The following is a 15,786-nucleotide window of genomic DNA, read 5'->3' on the forward strand; positions in this document are numbered from 1 at the left end:
TATATATATATATATGGGTTTATTAGGGTTTAACGTCCCTAAGCGACTCAGGTTATGAGGGACGCCGTAGTAAAATCTTCCGGAAATTTAGACCACCTGGGGTTCTTTAACGTGCACTCACATCGCATAGGAAACTGGCCTCTAGAATTTTGGCAAAGAAGGACCACAAACAGAAATTGATACTGTCGTCCTGTTGAGCCCGGCCTAGTGTCTCCATAACAGTCGTTGTCGACTTAATTATGTGACATTGGTTAAGAATTTCGAGAAACGCCTTACTCATTTTGTCTAGAACAATGAGTGTGGTCCTAGTTGTCTGAAAGAAACTTCATTCGCTATGTCTGTTATAACGGTTTGCGTCTAATTGCCTTTGCCTTAGACAGTGGATCATTTATTTACGGTATCTTCTTGGATTTCGCTAAATCCTCCGATAAAGTTCCCCATTAACTCCTTCTCCTTCAGATCAGCACATTAAGTATAGAGCCTAATATCTTTAGGTGGCTCGAATGCTTCCTAACTAACCGTTTTCAGTTTGTCTGTTTTCCTTCGCTATAGTTTATTGCACCTCACCTCCTTGTAGCGCGACATCCGGCGTACCGGTTGTTTTAGGTCCTTTATTGTTTCTTATATATATCAATGATTTCCCATATGTATTAACTCCCCATTAAGTTTCGACGATTGCGTTCTATATCGAGAAATAGCAAGCAGAAATGATTGCTGTTTCCTTCAATCTGACCTTAACAGTAACTCCAATTGGTGCGATAAATGGTTAATGACCCTAAGAACTAACAAATTGTTGTGTCCCCTTATTGCTTTTGTGTGTGTGCGCCCCCGCACCCTCCTCCTAACGACCACTCGCATCCTCCTCCTAACGACCACTTGCCCTTCGTCGCACGCTGTCGCCAGATGCCCCCCCATGGTGCGCCCCCGCACCCTCCTCCTGTTCTGGGAAGCCACTCCCTCCCGTGGACGCTTCTCCACTCCCTCCTTTCTTCGGGCGGCCAGTTCGGCTCCTGCCTCGGTCGACGCTGGTCGCACCCTCATCGGCTTTAAATAAACGAAGTCTTAAAGTACCGTGTGCGTCTTTCGCTGCATTCAACACAGCGACCGGACACGACAGTGGCGACGAGAAAGTGGATTCGACCCGCGCTACGCAACGCTATTGACAAGCCATGGCTACGCGAGGGTTTCCCAATCAGATACCAGAATTCAACGGCTCATCGTGGTCATCGTGGGTTGGACGCCTTCAGTTCTACTTTGAAGCTAACAACATCACAGACCCAGCCTTGAAGAGGGCCAACCTGCTGACGCTGTGCGGGGAGCAGACCTACGATACTGTCTGCGCCCTTATTCAGCCAAGCACACCAGCGGCAGTGTCTTACGACGACATCGTAAAAGCGCTGCAAAAGCACTACGACCCAAGGCCATCCGAGGTCTACAGCCGGGCTCGCTTCCAACGACGAGATCAACTGGGAGGAGAAACTGTGAGCGCCTACGTAGCCGCGCTCAAGAAGCTCGCTGCCGACTGCAATTTTGGAACGCTGTCGACAACAGCTACCGGGCAGGAGGGAGACGCAGCTTCTTCTGCTAACACCACCATGCTTCCCTTGGACGTGATGTTACGCGACAGATTTGTGTGCGGACTGAGTGACGAGTCACTGCAGCAGCGCCTGTTCGCTGAGAAGGACCTCACATTCAGCAACGCTTACGACATCGCCGTTCGAGCGGAGAGCGCCGGTCACCAGCAGAGAGGGATTCGCCGGAACACCGAGCCGGTACACCAGACAAGCAACCAGGTGCGCAAGCCTTCTGTTGTTGTAAAATCGGTCAGAAAGGCACAACGCTGCTGGCGGTGTGACGACCAACACAACCCCCAGGGATGTCGATTCCAGTCAGCCACGTGTAATTTTTGCCACAAGCGAGGGCATATCGAAAGAGCATGCATTACGAAACGGAGACTTGCCAAGATAAAGTCACCTTCCCAGCCTAATCACAGCGTCAACGCCTCAGAGAATACGCCGCTATCTGATCTCCATGGAACAACATCAGCAACACCATCTGTGTTGTACGACCTGAACACCATGAATCTCGGCACGCGACCGAAGATTTTTACAGAAGTAAGCGTACATCACCAGCTGATTAAGTTCGAGGTGGACTCCGGCGCAGCCTGTACTCTGATCAGTGAGGACACGTTCCGAACTTCATGGCCATCTGACGCACCCGCCCTGCAACAAGACGACACGCACCTGCGAACGTGGTCAGGACAGAATCTGCCACTATTGGGCTCTGCCAACGTGCAGGTTAACTACAACGGCCAGACCCATACGCTACCTCTGCTTGTTGTGAAGGGCACAGGATCAAGCCTTCTAGGGAGAAATTGGTTTTCTCCACTAGGCGTGATGATATGCGGCATACACCAGACGCCGAGCCAGAACATGGTTGAGCAACTGCAAGAGAAATACGAAAGAGTATTCTCGGAAGAGATTCCAGGAAACGAAGGGCCCCCGGTCACACTGGAGTTGTTGGACAACGCGCAACCCAAATTTCTGAAGGCCAGGCCGGTGCCGTTTGCTCTCCGAGATTCAGTTGAAAAAGAGTTGGACAAACTGGAGCAGCAAGGTGTCATCGAGCCGACGCAGCATTCAGAATGGGCCACACCACTTGTCGTAGTTCGCAAGAAGAACGGAACCATACGCCTCTGCGGAGACTACCGGAGCACCGTCAATCTTGCGACTAAAGCGTCCTCTTACCCGCTACCGACACCTGAAGAAGTATTCAGTGTACTACGTGGCGCAAGAGTCTTCAGCACATTGGACCTCACCCAGGCGTATCAGCAGCTGAAGGTGAGCGAGTCAACTGCTGAATTATTGGCAATTAACACACTGAAAGGCTTGTACAAAGTCAAGCGACTGCCTTTTGGCGTAGCTGCAGCCCCGGCCATATTTCAAAAATTCATGGAGACAGTGCTTCAGGGCATCCCAGGAGTTTGTGTCTACCTTGACGATGTCATCATCAGTGGCACTTCCACTGAAGAGCATGCAGTGCGCCTAGAGCTCGTTCTCGAAAGGCTAGCAAACGCTAATTTGTGCATAAGCAAATCGAAGTGCTGTTTTGCGGTGCCAGAGGTGCAATTTCTGGGACACCGAATTGATGCGGAAGGCATTCACCCTACCGAGGACAAAGTGCGAGCGATCACAGAAGCACGAGCTCCAACAAACAAGCAGGAGCTACAGGCTTTTCTCGGACTCTTGACGTTCTACGACCGGTTCTTGGAACAAAGAGCTACCGTGGCCAACGACTTATACCAACTCCTTCGGAAAGATGTGACATGGACATGGTCGCCACGCCATCAGCAGTCATTCGATGCCCTGAAAGACCTGATTCGAAGATGTACAGTCCTCCGCCACTACGACGAAAGGAAGCCTCTGCTTTTGGCTTGCGACGCATCACCGTACGGAGTCGGCGCGGTTCTATCGCAAACTGACGAGCAAGGAAGGGAAGCTCCCATCGCCTTCGCCTCACGTACGTTGTCGCAAGCAGAACGCAACTACGCGCAACTTGACAAAGAAGGGCTAGCCATCGTCTACGCGGCGACACATTTTCACCAGTACATTGCCGGCCGGAAGGTGACCTTTATAACCGATCACCGACCGCTATTGGGCATTCTGGGACCACAAAGGCCTATGCCACCAACTTTGTCTCCGCGAATGACACGTTGGTGCATCAAACTCTCAGCGTACGACTACGCTCTGGTCTACCGCAATGGGAGTAAACATCAAAACGCCGATGCGCTAAGCCGTCTGCCACTAGACGCAACTGTTGACGAACCATTTCCACCAGGAGACGTTCTGATGTTCGAAGCACTGCCAGAACCTCCGCTTACAGCAGGCACAGTTGCAGCATCTACGCAGAAGTGCGCAGCTCTCCGGCTAGTTTACACAGCTGTTCAACAAGGCAACGTGCATAAACTCAAAGGGGACAACTTCGACGCTTACCGCAGGCGAGCTACAGAGTTGAGCACCCATCGCGGCTGCATCATATTTGGGTCCCGAGTTGTGATGCCGAGAGAACTACGCGCACAAGCTATGTCTCTCATCCACGCCGGACATCGGGGCATCGTTGCAATGAAAAAGTGTGCCAGAAGCTACATGTGGTGGCCTGGCATTGACAACGACATCGAAACAGTGGTGCGAGAATGCAAGCCTTGCCAGAGCAGCCGGAGCGCCCCGCCGAAAGCTCCTGTCCCAGAATGGGAAAAGCCAGACACACCATGGCACACACTGCACATTGATTTTGCAGGACCAATTGAGGGCTGCACTTTCCTTGTGGTCGTAGATGCCTACACAAAGTGGCTTGAGATAAGGCAAATGGGACAGACGACTTCGGCAGCAGTCATTGACAACCTCCGATCACTATTTGCAACGTTCGGCCTGCCGCGCAAGGTAGTGTCGGACAACGGAACACCGTTTGTGTCTGCGGAGATCCTCAAGTTTTATCGCGACAACGGGATCTCATCAGTTACATCGGCCCCCTACCACCCAGCGACAAACGGACAAGCCGAGCGCTACGTAGCCGAGCTAAAACGCGCCCTTGAAAGAGATCAGACAGGCTCGCTGCAGCGCCGCCTTGCGCGCTTTCTCTTCAAGCAGCACACGACGGTTCAGAGCACAACAGGCGAGACCCCCTCGAAAATGATGTTCGAGCGTGAAATGCGAACCCAGCTCACAGCCATCCTCCCCGAGCCAAAGGCAGAGACGTTCCGGGAAGAAAAAGCAATTCCGCGCTGCGGCACGCTTAATGAGGGGCAGCGCGTCCTCGCCCGACAGTTTCTGAAAAAGCCACGCTGGGAGGAAGCTACAATTGTCAGACGCATAGGCCTGCGCTCTTGGCTCGTCAACATACATGGCACAGTAGCACGCCGACATCTCAACCAGCTGCGTAGATTTACGACGCCGTCTGAGAGCTGTCCGCCAGCGGAGAGAGCACGTGCACCATCTTCCCACATAGCCTGGCACCTCTTCCCGGAAGAAGAGACTTCGCCCAGGACAGACCTAGGAGACACAGCGAACAACAGCCAGCCTACAAGTGTTTCTCCCCCGAGCGCACAAAGCCAGCGCGCCTCCACGCGTGAGCGCCGACCCCCTGCACGATACCAGGCAACTTCTAAGGGGGAAGGAAGTGTTGTGTCCCCTTATTGCTTTTGTGTGTGTGCGCCCCCGCACCCTCCTCCTAACGACCACTCGCATCCTCCTCCTAACGACCACTTGCCCTTCGTCGCACGCTGTCGCCAGATGCCCCCCCATGGTGCGCCCCCGCACCCTCCTCCTGTTCTGGGAAGCCACTCCCTCCCGTGGACGCTTCTCCGCTCCCTCCTTTCTTCGGGCGGCCAGTTCGGCTCCTGCCTCGGTCGACGCTGGTCGCACCCTCATCGGCTTTAAATAAACGAAGTCTTAAAGTACCGTGTGCGTCTTTCGCTGCATTCAACACAGCGACCGGACACGACACAAATGTAAGAGCATGATAATCTCGCGCCCTTATAATGCCTCTGGTGGTTCAGGATACATTACTGACAATGATAAAATGAAGCAATTTCTTTCATACATGACACGGTGTTCATATAACCAATAACTACTCGTTTCATTACCTCCAACTATCATCGTACAGCTACCTCCTTAATGAAATAAAATCTTATGCTGTCCGATTTACTCCTCCGTAGGAAAATTTGTCACCTATCACTGTTTTTTGTTCTTTTTTGCCTATCGCTGAAGGCGCTGCTTCAGGAGCTGACACGTGAGGACCTGAAGCACCGTTTCCAACGGTGCAAAATTCGTAACCAGCGGTGCACAGACAGAGGAGGGGAGTACGTTGAAGACAAGATTGCCGTGACGAGAGTTTCGATACAAACCTCATTATTTATTAGCCACACATCGTAGCCGCAGGTAAGAGGTCTTCAATGCTGCTGCGAAAAAAACAGAACACTGAGGTGCCATCTAATATTAAATACGCTAAACACATTAACGTGGTGATGCGAAAGGCGTCATTTTTTGCACTGAAAGATGCATTGGAGGGCGACTAAACTATGACGAAATATCGCAGACACTTTTAAATAAAATGCGCAAGGCCCGCCGGGCCGCAAGTGGTTTAGATAATCAGAAATATAGCAGGCAGGCCAGTCGAGATAGCTGAGCCACTAAAGACAACGAAGTGGAGATAGCCGAGCGGTTAGAGGCGCTGATTGTCACATATGAGGCGTGGGTTCGAGTCCCACCGAAGCGTATATCTTTCCGCGTATGCTTTATTTTGCTCGCGTTTTTTTGATGTGGACGAACGGACGGACGGACAAAAATCTGCGGTGAAGGAGTGCTGAAAATGTATCCATTAAAAGCAATTCTGCATCAAAAAACTACACGTAGCATATGCTTTGCAAGTAAGCTTCCATATGCCACCTGCTTCCGATTACTCGCTACGTGACGTAACGTTATTTCGCTGGGTACTATCCGGTACACAGATAACTTCTTCATAGAGAGTATGCCCATGGCCGATCAATAAATGAGGCAGAGAAAAAGCGCCGGAAGAGTCCTACTTAAGATTAATGAGAAAATAATTACAACATTAAAGACCAGCTGATCAGAGTTGGAATAATTTAGGCATAAGCTAAAGTCGTTCCATTTGATTAAGCACACATTGTTTGATAAGCTATGGCATCCGATGACATGCTTTAAATTATTTCAAAGTTATTTAGAGCACCACCTCCAATTCGTAGGCGTCTATCATAACAAATCCAATCCAGCAATGTTGCAGCTCGGCGTACCACAAGGGTAATCTTTAGGTCATCTATTCATTGCAGACGTCGAAGCATCTTTCCGCTGTCGAATGCGCGCAGATCCCAATGGCACAAATTTGCTAGAACTATGTGAGCAGCATGAGCTCTTCGTATATGTAGTGAATAGAGAAGGCAGAATGTGACGGGCAAGTAACGAACAAGAAAACTTAACGCGTTGTCGCCGAAGATATTCAAGAAAATATAAAGAAAACGAAAATAAATGAAGATGGCTTGTGCAGCTTAGGCAGTGACCACAAACAGATTACCCTCCTAAGCGGCGACGCAAGCAGAACGGCAGAGTTTGATCAGCTTGATGATAGAACCTTTTTTACCAGCAGACAAGCGGCGGACGTTGGAAAACGAGTTGAGAAAGGAATAGCAGAATCTCCAACGAAATACAGGCGCTATGACGAACTTATTGGCTTCATCAGGAAAGGAATAGGAAAGGATAAAAGAGCCACTAGAAAGGCGGAAAAAAAAATATCGCGGAACTGGTGGAATGCGCAAATTAAAGAGGCAATTCAACTTAGAAGACCTGCATCGAGAGAGCACAGAGGGTCCAAAAGAGCCGAGTTGGGACAATAAAAGGTGGATAGGCATTGGTACATGTACCGACAATGTAAGCTGCATGTCCAGGAACTTTCAAACGCGAAAATTAAAGCGGAAAGCGATGGCTGGATGATGGAGGTTAACAAGATGATTGGAGACGGCCCGAGAAAATTTTGGGGTCATATGAATTGTTTATGTAGGAAGACTGAAAACATACAATGCTATATTGAGGACAAGGAAGGTAACGATCTGAAGGGGAACACGTCTTTGCACTGTATCAATGTGGTAATTAGCGAGAAATTCGAACTGAATGGAGGGGCGCTTTCTAAGCTATGTTGAAAATAGTAGACGAAAAGTTAAGCTTGGCGAACCTGAACTGGAAGAACGTTCTGGAAAGGATCCTTAAGAATAGAGCAACTGAACCTGATAAAATTGCGATTCGCTAAGCTTGCGCCACAAAGTAAGAAGGCGCTCTTTAAAGCCATACAACATGCCTTCAACAGTACGCAGGTATCGGATGATTGGCTGCACTGTGGAAATTTCAGCAAGAAAACAATGCCAAGATTGGCTCATACAGATAGATCACGATAGCGTCGATTATATTATACAAACTTGCAAAGCAGGCTATGAAAGGAGAACTTCAAGCATGGCTAAAGAAAACTGGAATACAAGGAGTACTGCAGAACTGTTTCAGGCAGGGCAGACGTTTGGAGAACAATCTGTTCGTCGTAAATAGGACGCAAAATGGGACGCTATGACTAGTGCTTCTTGAAATAAAATGTGCAGTGTAAACCGGGAATTACTATACCGGACATTCTAACGGAAGCAGGGCTAAATATCGACTAAATGACCTACTAAGGTCGATGTACAAAGATATTAAAGAGCAAATAAACTTATAAGGGCTAAAACAAACTAAGTGATCTTGGGTGCCCTTTGTTGCCACTGTTGTTCATGATTTATATAACAAGGACTGAACGCATGCCAGAGTACAGTAGAGCTGGGTTTAATTTAGCGTATAGTCGACATGGCCGTATAACAGCCGAAATGCCTTCCGGGTTAGTACACGCCCGTGACATGGTACACTTTGCAGCTAGACAAAACGAACAAACTTCCCTCGAAAATCTGTGTGAGGGAAGCAGAAAACGCTGGATTCGAATTCGGTGTTAATCTGACGCAATGGTATCTTACGTTAGCGGCACAGGAACAGTATCAATAAAGGGACGCAATATTCTGCGCATAGAGCAATATTATCTGAGAGTGTAGATTAAGGAAGGAAGAGAATAATTAAGACCCAAGAAGAATATGTCAAGATCAAGCGAAAGAGGAACGCGGCCGTAATGAAGCATAGCCGTATGGGGATACAACAGATACGAAGTAATACGAGGACTATGGACGGGTGTAATGGTTCCGGGGCTGACATTTACGAACGCGGTGTTGTACTTGAAATCAGATGCGCTACGAAGACTAGAGATTAGCCTGAGAACATCTGGAAGGCTGGCTCTATGTTCATGGAAAGACAACAAATGAAGCTGTACAGGGGAGTATGGGTTGGTCGACCTCCAGATCTCGAGAAGCACAGAACGAAATATAGTTTGACAAGAGACTAAGAAAAATGGATGAGAAGAGGTGTGCAGTTCAGGTATTTATAAACGGACAGGCGATGGAGGACAAGGTCTAAAAAGCTTTCGGCAGAGGTATACACAGAGAACAAGAAAAAGGAACTTACCATGAACATAAAAAAGAAAGTTCGCGATCCCAGACGGCTAAACGGAGTAAAAAAATGGAAACAAAACAACCATTACGTGAATTCACAGCCAGAAAGAAATCCGGATGGAAACACTGGATGATTATTCAACAGGCAATGCCCTTCTTTTTTAGGCTAGATCAGGTTGTCTTAGAACTAGGCAATTTAGAAGTAAGCATTAAGAAGTAAGTGTTTGTGGCTCGTGTACCTAACCATCCACTCGCAGAGTACTCCATGGAGGAAGTTTCTTACATTCTTCCATCACAGTACCAGCGCCCTGTCACAACCTCCTCTGCACCATGCAGGTGCGTAGCATGGGAAATCAAGACCACAGTCCCTGGCATCAAAAGAAAAACATTCAGGGGGGCACTTTGCTGACCTAAAGTGTGGTGAGGCGAAAGCCTTAAGCGCGGTGTTGCTGCTTGTGTCACTGATGTGTGGTTAAGATGTTAAGCTTCGCTTCTAACAGTGGAACGCGACAGCGTCTTGCAACGCTGCCAGGGAGTCCACAGAACGCCATCGCCCGTTCGGCTGTACGCCTTGCTCGTCGGTAAATTTGCTTTTGAGGAAAGGAAATCTATCTCTCTCGCATATCTCGGTGGACCCTTGAACCTCGCCGTAACGGGAAGGGAGGAAGATGGGAGTGAACGAAGACACCGTATTCACTAGACGCACTTTTGTTCGTTCGAAACCATCGAGCTGGCATGGCAGACTGGTTAGTGTGCTCGTCTCGCACTCCGGAGACCCTGGTTCGATTACCCAACTCGACCAATTTCCTACTCGGTTTTATTTAATTCTCTGGTGTGACTAGAAAGGTTAATTAGGCTAATTTCTTAACTACTGTGACTCAATTAGTCATTAATTATCATGGAATTATCATAGAATGCATTAAATCGCGTTCCGATATCATTCGAATGCCATAAGTACCGATTAAGTAATGATTGGTATATGCCCATATAAGGCACGTAACCGAAACACGGACACATCTGCCGACACTGCTGCTAACGACAGTATGAGGCGTTAAAGGCTTTCGCCTTAAAACAAACACCCCTGATTCTGCACTCAAATACTTCGCTCTTGAGCACATTTATGGTTGCAACAATGTGCACCGCCACATCTACACTGACGGCTCTGTCGCATCCATCTCAGCAGGGATTGGCGTCTGGATTCCGTCAACGTGCACCACAATTCCGGCGACACTCAGTCAACACACCTCGACTACAGCTACCGAGCTGGCTGCTCTGTGAGCAGCATTTACTTACATTCTGCAACAACCGCCAACAGCGTGGTTTATCTTCAGTGACTCTCGCGCTGCACTACAATCGATAAAGTCATCAGGAAGCCTTCAGGAGCAGATCGTCGATGATTTGAACAGACTGCACACCGAGGCCTGTGAGCTACGTCACCGTGTTGTGCTTCAGTGGTTACCTGCTCATTGCGGCCTCGCAGGCAACGATCGTGCTGACGGTGCAGCGAGGTCGGCGCATGGCGACACCTCCTTGCTCCTACCCATAACTTTTTCTCGTAGTGATGGCGCGAGACTTCTGGCAGATACAACGTCATTTGAGGTGTGATCCGCAGCGTCAAATAGACCCCTTCTTCGCGTCGACCCCACTTGTGAATTTCGCATGCCACGCAATTTAGATAGACGTGATCGTAATTGCCAGCACCTAATACGTCTGGACGTTGCTTCACTACATTCTATCTTTATAAAATTGGTGCATCAAGTAGCCCTCTGTTCTCGACATATGGTGTGCGGGAGGATCTTCAGCACTTGATTTGCCGCGGCAAAATCATTAATCGCAATCGCAAGGCACTGTTAAGTGCTTTAGGACTCCGTCAGGACGGCCCCGTGCACCTGAACCATGTCCTTGGACCCTGGAGTGATGCGACTTCGGCTGCGCAAGGGACAAAAGCATTCTTAGCTTTTCTTAGGGGCTCGGGTTTAGTGGACATCCTTTGATAATCGTGTGTGTTTGAGTGCGTGAGTGTTAAGTATGCTTGATGTCACCTTTCTTTTTTCTCTTTTTCTCCCTCTTCTTTCGCCCTCATCTGGAGTAGCATGCTAGGCTCATAACCAGGCAGACCTGTCCTTTATTCATTAAAGCCTCTCTCTCTCTCACTCTCTCTCTCTCTCTCTCTCTCTCACGGAGACGATATTTGTGCAGCATGCAGCAGCAGTGCATAAAACATTAAACTTGCTCTGGTAGACTGCAAAGCTGTACATCCAGATATCAAGGCGGACATGGTAAGCCTTTCGAAGCGCTAGCTGCAAGGGATAGTGAAAGCAAAATTAACACATCGCCAGTGGAGATGGGAAGACGAGAGTATACTGGTGGCGTAAACGCAGAAAGGAAAAAAAAATGGCCGGTGGTTTAGCATTGCTTAGCACGAAATATTGTGCGAAAGCAGGATTTTGCAGGTGGACACCACCGCCACGCACCTGAAAGCGCGATTGAGGTCCGCTGACCCAGGGAGCCAGTTGTGCGCCTTTCCTTTTCCTCAAAATCAACGTGTTCTACAACGTTGTACACGCCAACGCAAGCGGCCCATTATATATATATATATATATATATATATATATATATATATATATATATATATATATATATATATATATATATATATATTTATATAGCTGGGTGTCCCAGCTAAATGTAACCAAACTTTAAAAAAAGGCGAAGTGTCCTAGCCCCAGTGAAACCAACTGAGGGTTGTTCGTAGTCGCGTGGCCTAGTCTTGAGTGTTTTTTTCGCTCTTCAAAGTTAATTACTTAGTTAAGTTTAATTACCTAACTTCTTAATTATTGACTTCAGGAAGAAAGTGTCAATGCAAAAGATTTAGATCACCTCGAAAAACCGCTAGTAGTGCTGTTTCCGTCAAGTTATGATTTACGTAGCTTCATTTATTGGCCTTAAAAGAAATTTATCACGTGACCAGCTGCTCGCTCGTATCTCTGCCCCAATGAGCATCGAAAGTCCCATCGAGGAGAGGACTTCAGAAAACTTCAAAAAGACTTTATTCTTTAAGGCGCGTCTTGGGACGTTGAAGTGGCACCGTTGTCATGTGGAAGCTTTTTCTTATTGTGCGGGTTATGGTTAAAGGCCGAAAAAAAAAACTACTTTACGTAAATATTACTTTGCTGCAAATGTCTCAGTAAGCTGTTTCTCAAAGATATCTACAACTTTTCAATTGACGCTTTGTTCCTCAAGTCAATAATTAAAAAGTTAATTAAGCTTAAGTAATTAGTCAGCCTTGAAGAACGAAAAAATTACTGCAGACTAGGTCACGCGACTCTAAACAACCCTTATTTGGTTTTAGACGGCTAGGACATCCCGTGTTTTTTAAAAGCTTGGTTACATTTAGCTGGGACACCTGGTGTGTGTGTTCCGCGGTGGTTGAATTTCTTTGGAGGAGAAATTCTAGAGGCCCGTGTACTGTGCGATGTCAGTGCACGTTAAAGAACCCCAGGTGGTCGAAATTTCCGGAGCCCTCCACTACGGCGTCTCTCATAGCCTTAAGCAAGGAACACATGTGCGACAACTTCGCCGACGCGCCGCACCGATCGTCGCGTGCGATCTGCCATCCCACTGCAAGCAGGGACACACGGAGCGGTGAGCATCGCTGCGCCGCTCTACCCAAGCTCCGCCCACAACCGCTGTCACACTTCGCCGCCGTGCAGCGGTGCCTCAGCGCTGCTTGTGATCGTGTACAAATATCCCAAGAAAATACAAGATTGCCTTGTTATCAGAAAGTCTGCTCGAGCAGCGAAAAAGCATGCCTGCTTATGTTGCGAGCTTTCGGCAACGGCACCGCTCGCGGGCGCTCTGGGCGACGAGCTCTGCTACTGCCTGGCTGCCGTGGTCGTCGCTAGGCCTATAGCCTCTTTCGTATCGAAGCCGCAGCGGCCGGCGCTTCGGAAGTCGCCTGAGCTATAATAAAAGGCCTACTCCACACATCGCTCTACTGTCAACAGCATGATCTCACAATAAAGTAATAATATGGTCAATTTCCGCGACGCCTTCGGCAGCGAAGCGAGCGGGCGACAGGCGAGCCGGCCAGCGGCAGCTGCGAAGCGGTTGTGGAAAGAAGTTTGCTTGTATCGCAGTCGTTACCTTTAGCAGCAGCTCAGTATTGGTCAGCGATCCTCAAAAATGACATATTTTTCAGATTTCTCATCCCAGGGTTTATTATTTAAGTCAAGAACACACTTTAGCTCGTTTTTATGACACCGGCAGACGGGATGGCTCGGCCCCGAGCGCCCTGAGCATCGCGCTCTACGTCATCATGACGCTGCCGCTCTCTGCTCTCGCATTGGCTCCTGCTTCCCGTCGTTGCGTTTGTCGCATGCGGCTCGTCGTTGGCATCCAGCAGGTTGGACGCATGCGACGAGCTGCGTTCGGTCGTTGCGACGACGGTCGCAACGACGCGCCGCAGCGAATCGCACGCACTTTTCGCACATGTGTCCCCGCCTTTAGTCGCTTTGGGACGTCCGTCCGTCCGTCCGTCCGTCCGTCCGTCCGACCCGACCCGACCCGACCCGACCCGACCGGACCGGACCGGACCGGACCGGACCGGACCGGACCGGACCGGACCGGACCGGACCGGACCGGACCGGACCGGACCGACCGGACCGACCGACCGACCGACCGACCGACCGACCGACCCCCCCCCCCCCCCCACACACACACACGCACACGCACGCACGCACACACACACACACCTAACCTATTATAGTCAAGCACAAGAGGGTATGTTGATTATGGAGTTTTATTCGGAATAAATAAAAAGTGATGCGTAATCCTCCGACATGGTCCAGGTTGTCGTTTCTGCTCTTCTCTTCATGGTACTCACCCTCGTTGTCTTTTGGTTGGTTGGTTTATTGGTTTATTGGGGTTCAAAGTCTCGGAGCAACTCAGGTTAGGGACGCCGTAGTGAAGCGCTCCGGCAATTTCGACCACCTGGGTTTCTTTAACGTGCACTGACATCGCACAGCACACGGGCCTCGAGAATTTCGCCTCCATCGAAATTCGGCCGCCGCGGCCGGGATCGAACCCGCGTCTTTCGGGCCAGCAGCCTAACGCCGTAACCACTGAGCCACCGCGGCGGGGCCGTTGTCTTTTGGCCTCACATTTGCCTTCAGCTGGTCAAGACCAGTCATCCACTTCAGCTAAACGTGGAAAACGCGCGTGCTCTTGTAACAGGCTTCGTTTGCGGATGGTCCGTCCCGTGGCTGCGCGCATGCGCAAGTGTTCTTCCATAGCATAAAAAGGCCCCCTTCCTCGTACAATCACTGCCTCCCACCCACCATTATAATGTACCACACTATTACAAATTATTATGATTATTACGACTGTTTTTCATTTACGCCAGATTACGAGTAAAGCTACGACCAACCAAAGCGCCTCAAAACTATTACTCAAAGTGTCTTCCGGTGACCTTTTATAGACCTTTCCGATGATGGCTCCCTGGGCACTGCAATATTGTTCACTGGACTGCAGTGAGCACCTCGCGCTAGCACGGTGGAAGCGACGGCGGAACCAGTTGCCGGCAGTCCAGAGAGGAGGCGTTTCGACAGAATGAGCCAGCATGAAGCATGTTGGGAAAACACGAGTTGACTCATGCAGCAATGGGTAATTAATCTTGGCGGAAACACTCAATTTGTGTGTTATCAGTTCAATAATTTTCTGCGTGCCCACTACGTTCCAGTTTTTTTTTTTCTTTTTTGTGGCCGCCAATGATTGTAATAGGACAGACAAGGTGCGCATTATCTCATCTGCTTCACGTTCAATAATTCCGGACAATCTCTGCCGAGGCTACCTGCACACATATACAGGGGTGTTTGCGCTCCTGTCGGGAAAGCATATGTTACACTCATCCCGTAAGCGCGCGTAAAAAACAATAAAAAATAGGCATCTTTTGCCAAGCTGACGGCGTGTATCTAGTGGCGTAAGCGAATCTTATCTCTTTCGCCATAGTCCAGCGCCGTTCAATAACAGCTGAAAGCTCCGCCAAGTCTCGCCAGCAGAGGCGGGGTGCTATTTCTAGGAACCGAAACGAGTTTTCGCGGATATGCGTGCACATACAAAGAGGCGGCCTTATATACACTGGACGCGTCGTTTTTCCGCGTAGTCCCGAAACAAGGCGGGCTTTTGTCTGCCGCATTAGCAAATCTCCGACAGCTTTGCTCTTCCTCTTTAGCCGCGTTACCGAAATGAAACGAGGCAGCGAGGGGGGGGGGGGGGGGGGGGGGCCTTCGCCGTTGGGCGCGAGGAGCTCGCAGGAAATACGTCGAATAGACGAGGCGCGCGGGCTCTATTTGGCGCGAAATTTTACCCGGTGGCCGAGGGGGCGCCTTTTCCTGTCGCGCTTCGGCAGTGACTGACATATCGTCTGTGCTCGCAAAATAAAAAGATGAGAGAACGAGAGAAAGAAAAGCGAGCGGTGGCTGCAATAGTGCGATCTGACACGCAGAGCAACTGTCAGTCAAGGGCATGCAATGGCCGATCCTGTGCCGCTATATAGCTACGGCTATAGCGGATAGGTCGGACAGCCGCTATACAGCTGCGACTACCCGACCTATATATGACAACAGAGCGGAAAAATCATCCACCCTGGGGTGTGCGTGCGCGTTAGATTGTACGCATGCATAGCTAATAAACGGAAGGCGCAG

Source organism: Amblyomma mixtum, chromosome 3, assembly GCF_055824585.1.
Source record: "Amblyomma mixtum isolate Tamu chromosome 3, ASM5582458v1, whole genome shotgun sequence".
NCBI classification, from domain to species: Eukaryota; Metazoa; Arthropoda; class Arachnida; order Ixodida; family Ixodidae; genus Amblyomma; species Amblyomma mixtum.